The sequence below is a fragment of the Aulostomus chinensis genome, chromosome 8, assembly GCF_037954235.1.
Source record: "Aulostomus chinensis isolate RoL2024-O1b breed Wild chromosome 8, RoL_Achi_v1.0, whole genome shotgun sequence".
In the NCBI taxonomy this organism is placed as follows: Eukaryota; Metazoa; Chordata; class Actinopteri; order Syngnathiformes; family Aulostomidae; genus Aulostomus; species Aulostomus chinensis.
In genome coordinates, this window is record NC_141327.1 from 20,517,468 (window position 1) to 20,527,898 (window position 10,431).

Consider the following 10,431-nt stretch of genomic DNA (forward strand, 5'->3'; position numbering starts at 1 on the left):
GATCTCACTCACACACACACACACACACACACACACACACACACACACACACACACACACACTATTCAGAAATTACTTATAATTACACAATCTGTTTCTTTGGTGTCAAGTTCGATAAATTCAGCAATGAAAATAGAAAGACACCTGTAGAGGACCAAGCACAAAACAACGTCAACACGTATGTGCAGTTCTGCCTTTGATACCTGAAGCATTGTTGACACAACCTGACTGATGGTTTGTTTCTGTTTCTTGGTTCAGGTAGAAATTGTTCATTAACCTTTTGAAATACTTTTATTTGAATGGCAATGTACTCAATTTGATAGATTTTAATGTTAGGCAGTATCATTTGATGCAATAATCTATTAATATCAAATTCTCTAGTACAGGATCCATACAGCTACGAGGCTCTGTAGTCACAGTATATGTTGTACTACAGAGCTACTTTACCTAAGGAATGTTTATAGTTTTTGTGTGGGAGGAAGCCAGAGTACCCGGACAGAACCCACGCTGACATGGAGAGAAAATGCAAAATTCACACAGGCAACAGTAGCAACAGTAGCATCACCGTTCCACCCGTAACCATTTCAAGCATTATGGAATAAAAGTCTCTAAAGATCCAGGCCCCCAAAACATTCTGAATCAGGAAGGTGAACTGAGCATGGACAAATTCACTTTTTGCCCCAGTCCACCCAAGATGGCAGCAACCTATACTATGAACAAGCTAGGCCTTCAATTGTCATCGTCGTCGTCATCATCGTCTGCTTATCTGGTTGGTCCGGGTCGTGGGGGCAGCAGCCGTAGCAAGGAAACCCAGACTGTCCTCTTCCCAGCCACGTCCACCAGCTCTACTGGGGGAAGCCAAGAGACATAATCCCTCCAGCGTGTCGTGAGTTGGCCCCGCGGCCTCCTCCCAGCCGGACATGCCTGGAAAATCTCCTGAGGGAGGCATCCAGGAGGCATCCTCACCAGATGCCCGAACCACATCAACTGACTCCTCTCGACATGGAGGAGCAGAGGCTCTACTCTGAGTCCCTCCTGAATGACTGAGCTTCTCACCCTATCTCCAAGGTAGAGCCCAGCTACCTTGCGGAGGAAACTCATTTCGGCCACTTGTATTCGCAATCTTGTTCTTTCGGTCATTACCTAAAGCTCATGACCATAGTTGAGGGTTTGAATGTAGACTGACTGGTAAATTGAGAGCTTTACTTTTGGCTAAGCTCCCTCTTTACCACAACAGACTAGTTTAGCACCCTTCTCACTGCGGATGCCACCCCAGTCTGCCTGTTAATCCCCTGCTCTATCCTACCCTAACTTGTGAACAAGATCCCAAGATACTTAAACTTTCCACCTATGGCAGGACCTCCCCTCCGACCACCCTTTTCCAGCAGCGGACCATGGCCTCAGACTTGGAGGTGCTGATTTTCATCCCTGCTGCTTCACATTTGGCTGCGAACCGCCCAGAAAGAGCTGGAGGTCATGGCTTGATGGAGGTAAGAGGACCATACCATCTGCAAAAAGCAGAGATGACATCCTTTTGCCAGCAAACTCGACCCCCTCCACCACCCGGCTGCGCCGAGAAATTATGTTCATAAAAGTAATGAACAGAACCGCTGACAAAGGGCAGCCTTGGCGGAGTCCAACCCTCACTGGGAACAAGTCCGACTTACTGCCGGCAACGCGAACCAGACCCTCACTCCTCCAGTAGAAAGACTGAACGGCCCTTTGTAAGGGGCCATCCACCCCATACTCCAGGAGTACCCCCCACAGGGTGCTCCTGAGAACAGGGTCATAAGCCCTCCCCAAATCCACAAAGCACATGTGGACGGGTTAGGCAAACTCCCATACCCCCTCCAGCACCCTAGCGAGGGTGAAGAGCTGATCCACGGTTCCACAGCTGGGACGAAAACCACATTACTCCTCCTCGATCAGAGGTTCGACTATTCCGCACACACAGTTTGTTATTTTTCCCCCAAAAGAGAGACTGACGTTCTCGTCATTTCTAATGCCCTGGTGGATTCCAAACTAAGATCCTTGGCATTGGAGTGCTTTTCTCTAAATGGGGGCTGAAGGAAGAAATAGCAAAGAGAACATTTCAGTTCCTTGTCCATGTAAATGTATATGTGGCTGTGACAGCACATTTTTTCCCCAAACATTTTATTTTTTCTCCCTTTGGAACAGAAAAAAACCCAAATAAAATTAAAAAAAGACTGTCAACAAGTCATAATTTGCTTAGTACTATTGCCCCCTTCATGCATAAGACACTCTGCTGGTGTGTCGCTTGAGAAAAGCAATCAGGCAGCTGCACAACATCACCATGGTTATGTGGCAACACTGTTTACATTGCTGATAGTTTGAAACCTCATGTTCTGCTTCTGCTTCAGATTCTAGACTTGGAACCCAAAAACACAACATTTGTCATGAAATCCCCATTGAAGCAGAAACTTAGACAGTTAAATTTCAAATGGATGTTTATCTAGGTGCCTATTAACAAAATGCAACCAATGCAATTAGGATTGTAGTAATTAGTTCTGTAATTTTTCTTAAACTCCACATGAACTAAACACATTGTAGGGTCTATAAAAAAAAAAGCATTTGATCATATAGATCAGGAGTGGACAACCATGTGCCATGGAGGGCCGTGTGTATGCAGGTTTTCCTTCCAACCCAACACTAACAGGTGGCCTCACTGATTAACACTCTTCTGTGGCTGAAGTTGTGTTAATCAGTGAAATCACGTGTTTGGTTGGAAGGAAAACCTGCATACACACGGCCCTCCATGGCACATGATTGTCCACCCCTGATATAGATGTACTTCATGTAGAAGCCAGCAGAGTCAAGAACACATCAGTGACCTCAATCTTGTAAATCCTCCTACATTCAGTCGTGTGATTTGTGCTTCACGGCCATCTTAAATGACACTTGCATGACCCAGCTGCAAGCCAAAGTCCCTTTTTGGTCTGATATACTGTATTACTGAAAAATAGTTTTCCCCTTTGAAGAACTTGTTCATTCTTTACACAAAAACAGCATGAATACAAATGAGAATGCGTCATTACCTCCATGAAGAAGCAGAAAAAAGATAATAGCAAACTTTCACCTGTATTTCTCATACAACCATAACTAAAGGTTATAAACTTTAAAACTGCAGTCTTTTAGATAAGAAGAATTATCTCTAAACTTAAATTTCAGCAATAAATCACATTATCTACCAAAGGCCATTTAGCAGGTTTGTAACTCCATGCTGAAGTTGTGCACTGACTATGAATGTTGGTCTTTGATGTGATGAAAGAATAGCGACTACTTTATCCAACATTCCAGTCACTGTCCTGAGATGTGTTCTGCACCACTTGGACTACTAATGCTACATGCAGGTCTGCATTACTTCAAGTCTTACAAGCTAATGAATGAATTTGACAATCATCCTATGAAGGCAGCCCCAAGGACCAGACGACCATATTTGGAAATGTTCCTGTGTAGTGACGCTGATCATTTGTCTTTTTCCTTCCTTTTGTTATGCTGAAAACATTCAAACTGACCAGTTTGTGAGGGAGCCGACACTTGTTTGAGTTGCTTACAAGATAATAAATTCAGATTTTCATAGTGCTACTAGAATACATTCCAAAATGCCTTTTCCTCTGAGCAGAGCGTCTCTGTTCAAAAGTAATTTTCCTTTGTTAAATCCTTATGAAATTGGCCAAAGCCAAGGATTATTTGAGACGGTTTAAAGTTCATTCAAGCGAATTAAAAACAAAATTATCAGAATTTTTAATATGAGCAGAAAGGTCGCAAAGATTGGAGGGACAGTTCTGTGTTACAGTTGGTCACATCATTAATAGGGCTTTTGAATTTTAATGGAACTTTGCATGAATATAGTCAAAGGTAACAGAACAAAACCTTGAGAATCACAAACACAATTCCACCCTATCACTTTTAAATGAATTTGAATAAAATAGATTGGTACCGATGCCGGTAGCTGCTTTTGCTTTTCTTTTTTCATTTGCTTTCTTGTTGCTGGTGTATTCTATTGGGGTTTTTTGTTTTGTTTTTCACCTTTCTTTTCATGGAAAAGGAATAAATCCTTATTTTTGTTTTCTGAATTTACAGACCTGGAAGCCACTCGTTGTACATTGTGCATGAAATGAGAGCAAAACAGTCCAAAATCTCAAAATTTACACGACCGTTTCAAATCCATCAAGAGATAATAAACTGCAGTTGTATCTTTATTTGCTACATACTTAATGCCTTTTTTTTTTTCTCCGAATGAAATTCTTAAAAGTATTAATTAATTTGGGATTAAACTACAGCTTCAAAACAGATAAATCCGCTGCTACAGGGCTGAGAGATTCAATCTAATAACACAAACGGGAAACTCAATGAAAGTTTTCCTGCTTTGTTCTGTTATAGTTTTAATCGAGGAAGCTGAGGATTGTTAAGTGAATGCAAATTATATCGCTCAATACCATATCAGCCCTGACTTGTTGGAAATATAGAGAAATATAAGAGAAATCTTATTTATTATTCCAGACATGAAGATGAAGATGTATCTCTGTGGCTTGGATCCACACGATTGCGGCAGTAAAAGATGCAATTCTGCAAAAATTCTTTTCAAAGCAAAATGTATCCAAAAAAAAAACTCAACAAAACTCCTCAAACTACAGTGCAGGTGTCCACAATTACTATCAAGAGTTGAGAAATGGAAGACTATCATTTTTGTCTCAGATCATTAATTCAGGTAATAATGATACACACCTTTGTCGGCGAGGCGTACAGACACCTCTTAAATAACACACTCAGTAAGCCACAAAGATGTTAAAAATAACCTTTATATCCGTACACACCTCTCATTGTAATTGTTTATATCTCAACCCCGCACATGCTGCTTTGATTCACAGACTTCAATTTTTTTCTTAGTTGCCTGGAAACAGATGAAGTAGAGATAGTCAGTGGTAGCTTTCAAGGATTTTACCCAGAAGGCTAAAGGGCTCATCTGGATAAATGTACCCACATTCAAATGATCATTTATCAAACTGCTCTGTCAGAAAATAACCATCTTGACATATTCTGTCTGCCTTTAAAGCCCTATCACAAGGTTGTGAACGACATACTTTCATTTAACAATCTCCTACCATACACACACCTGTCCATCTTGGTGGAGAGACAATCAGGCAGGAAGTCACGTCCAGGGAGACAACACAGGGATTTGGAGTGTCTTTGACAAACTTTGACATTAGTCCCTCCTTGCTTGTGTGTCATAACAACACACAGTTAAAAGAAACACTTGCCGCCAGAGATGTAGGACCCTGACAAGCTCTGCTAACTTCCCCAATGACAGCTTAGTAAACAAGGTCAGTGGGTGAGATGGGGAGGTGTCAGGCTGACATTGAGCCACCGAAGCGTTGCCGTCAAAAGAAGTGAGAAAATGGCTTTTTTTTTTTTTAGGTGTGGGACCCTTATTTAATTCGTTACATATTATTCATGAAGTAACTATATAGAACAGACTGCCTGTCCTGTGACTATTCACGCAACACGAGAACTGACGGTTAAAATCAAACATCCTGAGTGATTGATTTGGTTTTTGGCTCTGCAAATGGGAGTTTAGAAGAACAGGCAAGAGAGATAATCTGCCGTTGTAATGAGAACATGAGGAGGAAACCTCTGCTTGCGAACTCTGCATGTCGGATTGTGTTGGGCTAAGTAGAATGCTCTTTTATAGTCAACACTTCCTTTTGTTTTTTTTTAACTGGTGGTGGGCGGGGCTTACCAATAACTCCCAGGAAGCCCAGGTGTAGTAATGAGACTCTTGGTAGCAGCGTGACTGAGTTTGGGAGCTGAAAAACTGAAAAAAAGGACCAAAAACCAACACAACTTTGTTTCACCTTGGAAACAAACTACCTCCAGCTTTTTCCGTTCTTCTGGTCCAACCAACAACAACAAAACTGCTAGCCGCTAATGCTAACCAGCTAACCACATATCCGTCTGCTGGCCAGTGACGTCTTCAATATGTAAGAGGATGAAATTACCCCAGACATCAGATACCAATTATTCTTGTAGCAGTCGTTTCTGTGGTTTTGTGCAGGTTCATTGATGATTCTTCGTGCCTTCACTGTTTCCTACTCTGGCTTGCATATTTGCCTCCCTTTTTTGGGGGTTTTTTCCATCCATCCATCCATCCATCCATCCATCCATTGTCTTCCGCTTGTTCCTATTAAGGGCCGGGGGGGGGGGGGGGGGGCTGGTGCCTATCCCAGCATCTACGGGGGAGACGCGGGGTTCACCCTGGACAGGTCACCAGTCCATCTCAGGGCCAACACATAGAGACAGACAACCATTCACACTCGCAGCCACACCTATGGTCAATTTAGAGTATCAATCAGCCTCGTCCCCTCTTGATGTCTTTGGACTGTGCAGGAGCAGAGAGAACCCACAGAGGAACAGGGAGAACATGCAGACTCACACAGAAAGATCCCGTGCCCAAGCCGGGACTCGAATCCGGAACCCTCTTGCTGTGAGGCCACAGTGCTGACCACTGCACCACCGTGTTGCCTTTTTTTTTGGTTTTTCTTCCTTTTATTTTTTTAAACACAGGTTTTGGTCCAGATGAAGTTCAGCAGCCAGAAACTGGTACAGCTGGAGCTGAATGCGCATTTTCAACAATAAACAGCATTTGACACCATCAAGCTTTTGGAATAGAGCTCCTTCCCTTGTTCCCATACACACACACAAACACACGCACACACACACCTGGAACAATGCATCACAAAATAGGAGCTGAATTCTCCTGTTAAATTAGATGCCATTGAATAAGGACTTGCAGATCAGTCACTACAATGGTGGCTCCCTCACAGAATGATCATAAAAGGACTGAAAATAGGTTCAAGGTCTCTATCAGAACTCTTGACTGAGTATGAACATCACTAACCACAATCGAGGAACACATCGTCAGAAAAGCTGAGGTTCTTTTTCACTGACCTTTTCTCCATGCTCTTATCTTCTTACGTTTTGCACAATTGAGTGTACACTTTTATACGTGCCATATATAAATAAATTTGTGTATACGGCTCACACAACTTGTTAGGCTTTGTTCAATTGATGCCTTTTATTGAGCTTTGAGATAATACAGCGCACCAATGAATCTGACCACAATGAGTTTGTGTTGTTTTTTTTTATCCTGGGTGAGAGGGTCCCCCTTTGTCAAAAAACCTAGTTGGCAGTGTCCAAGATAACACAGCCAAAGAAATCATTCATTTTAATTACTCTTGCTTCTCCTTTTGTTGTGAAGTAATTTCTTTTGAACAAGTCTTACGAGCTGAGCCCTCGGGGGATCAGGAGAGAGAGCGTTTCCAGATTGTGTCGAATAAGCTGAGGCAGCATGAGGGAAAGCGACAATTTATATGCAAAGTAAATAGAAATTGCAGGCAAATTTTCAAACCAACCAGATGAATGACCGAAAGGGTTGTTGAATAACAACTTCTGAAATTCTAAACCTACAAAGTTTTTTTGCTATCGCCAATCAATTAACCTATCTATCAGAGAGTGGCTGTCACATGATTTCTCTTATTGGTATAAACAAATGCACAGAGGAAAAACGGATAGGGCTTCACAAAGAAAATTGCTCTACAGCTTCTGAAAATAATAACGTAGCTAAACTTAACCTCTCATGTTTCACTGACCTGGTTTTATTTTGCATTTAGATTATGTTTTCTGTATTGAAATTATCTGGGAGAGTTTGCGTTTGTATGTTAAGAAACATTTTTAGAATAGACGGACACTTCTGGAATCTCTTGCCACTTCACAACTCAAAAACCTCACTCTCCACAAATCTATTGTATTTGGAATCTGCCCTCTCTTTTTTTTTCTTTTCCAGACACCCTGAAGCAATTTTAAATGTCTGCTTTGTGTCAGCATCCTCCACAAATCACTCGTTTGACATTTGTCACAGGAATTGAGGTTAGAAAACTCATTTTAACAGTAAATCTGTCAGTTGTTGTTTTTTTTAACCCCTCTTTTCTCACCTCTTGATGGATTTGACCAATTTCATCATCTGTGTGTTTCATCAGATTTAATTGTTCCTTTTTAATTTTGATGTACTTTTTTCAATCCCAATGCATTAAGATTTTGTTAAAAAGATCAGGACTTTTGCCCGATGTTTTAATTATGTGCTCGTTTTGTTTATGAGAAGGCTGTTCTACATATCCTGTTTATTAAGCACTGGTTTTACCCCACACACACACAAATCGTTATCAAATAAAAGATTTCAATTGGAATCGTATCCTATATTATAATTGAAAGTTCAAGCCAGCCATCATAGCTAGCAAGTGTTCATCGCTTCAGGTGGTCTGTTAAAATTAATTTCCTGTTTCAATGTAAAACTGATTGAGAGTGGCATTTTACATAACTGTCAACTCGTACTGAAACTCTCCATGTGACTTTTCTCTGGTCCGACTCTCAACAACATGTCACACAATCATACTGGCAAGAATCCTAATTTTGAAGTGATGATGATATTGATGATGATGATGCAGTCCTGTCAGACAAACATTAAAAGTATAGTGTGGCACCTTTGCACAGATTAACATTCCTTACCAAATGAGTTCACACAAAGCCCAGTGAGCTCAATGCCTCCAAGGAAAACTTCCCATTTCCCAGTGTAAAGGGCATCTAGTTTCTGTGGAGATGTGTCTGCGTGCTGAGCATGCTCTATGGGGCAAAGCGTGGACACCAGAGATTCATGCAGCCCCCCCGCTAACTTGAATGTTGATGAGTGACTTAATGTGCGACTCTTCTAGACTTTCTAAATGTTATCAGACCAATTAATTCAAATCGGAGAGTGAAAGCGGCCCTTTTTCAGGTGCTGCGTGACACTTAATTTATCTACTGTTTTACAGCCATAACAGTAGAACCCATGACATACACGCACAATGCCACTTGTTCATTATAATTCACTGCCAGAAGATGGAGACAAAAGTACTAAACTCTTGGATGGAAGAAGTCATTTGATGACATTTGAATTTACACAAATTACGTAGAGCACCTCAGGGTTAACGCAATCCTCTTCAATCGGTCAAAAATGCAGGTACAAATATGCACAGTAAGTCACGGTGGTTTAAGCTGCTCTCACATTTACTCTGCAAACCTGAACCCATCTAGAGACTCCCCTGCCGAGCTGCTGCGTGAGGACGCAAATGTCCAAATCAATTCAACCAGAAATTTCTCAGACTTAAGCAAGAGCAGGTTATTGTCTGCTGTAAGGGAGTGGGAAGGTGTTTGTTTGGCTTGCAGGTGGAAGCTCCACAAAGGATGAATTTTCTGTGTAAAAAAATCAAAGGCTTTCGTTTGTTCCTTGATTACACTAATTTGAGAAATCCCAGTTTGCATTGTCATAGAACGAAAAGCACAGGTGTAAGCAAAGCAATACACAGGGATGTATCACTGCAATTGGAAGATCCAAATGAATCATGTCTTGACGATAAGACGACGTCCGCTCTAACAGCCTCCCTCTCAGGAGTTTCATAGATGGTTTTGACATTAAAAGGCATTTGCTTTTAGCTTGTGGGGAAGTTGAATCACCATTAAAGAAGCAATATGCATCTGACAGGGTGCAGAACTGAGGAAGAGGCAATGCAGAAGTAGTTGTAAAAAAACTAAACTAAACTAAAAAAACTTCAACCCTTCAGCCACTTCTGGTGAGGAGGTTCTCTCCTCACCAGGAGGCTAGATGTAGGAACAAAATTATCATTCATGGCAGAGGTAGACACTCACTGAAGCGAAGTTCTTCTCTGCCTGCAAGATTGTGTATTTTACATGCAAACACAAGCTATTGCAGTCTAACGATGCGGTCGTGGCAGTGAGCTGCAGAACTTCAGTCCATAGATAAAACAATAAGAACAGATGTTTGCATGAGGTTTTCATTCTGGGAGAAGATTTCGAATCGAATATCAACACATTTTGAGAGAGGACCGTTTAATGGCAGTGAATTTGTTCAAATGAGAATCTAAAGGAAAAATGCTTTGACAGAAACGTCCAGATGTGGGAAACCATACTGAAATATAATCTTAAAGATGAGATCTTAAACGGGAGAAGAAACAAAACTGCTGAGAAGGAAGGTGAGGACTCTTTGCAGCAGTAGAATGGAACGAAAAACGGTTTTGATTTTGCTTGACACCATCAACTCAGATCCAGTGAGAGTTGGCTTAACACATATTTTAATCAGAGACACAGTAAGTAATCAAACACCAAACACAAAGTGGGTATTTTGATGGCAACAGCACCGAGGAAATTGACAGCTTTATGTGTCTCGCTGCCGTGGTGGGTGGAAAATGACTGGCTTGCCAAGTGGTCTGACACACACCAGCCGTATTGGGTTGACTTTGACAATTGCCTTATTTAGTGGTGCGGATCTTTGTTTGAGAGAAAAATAACACTTTGTTTCTG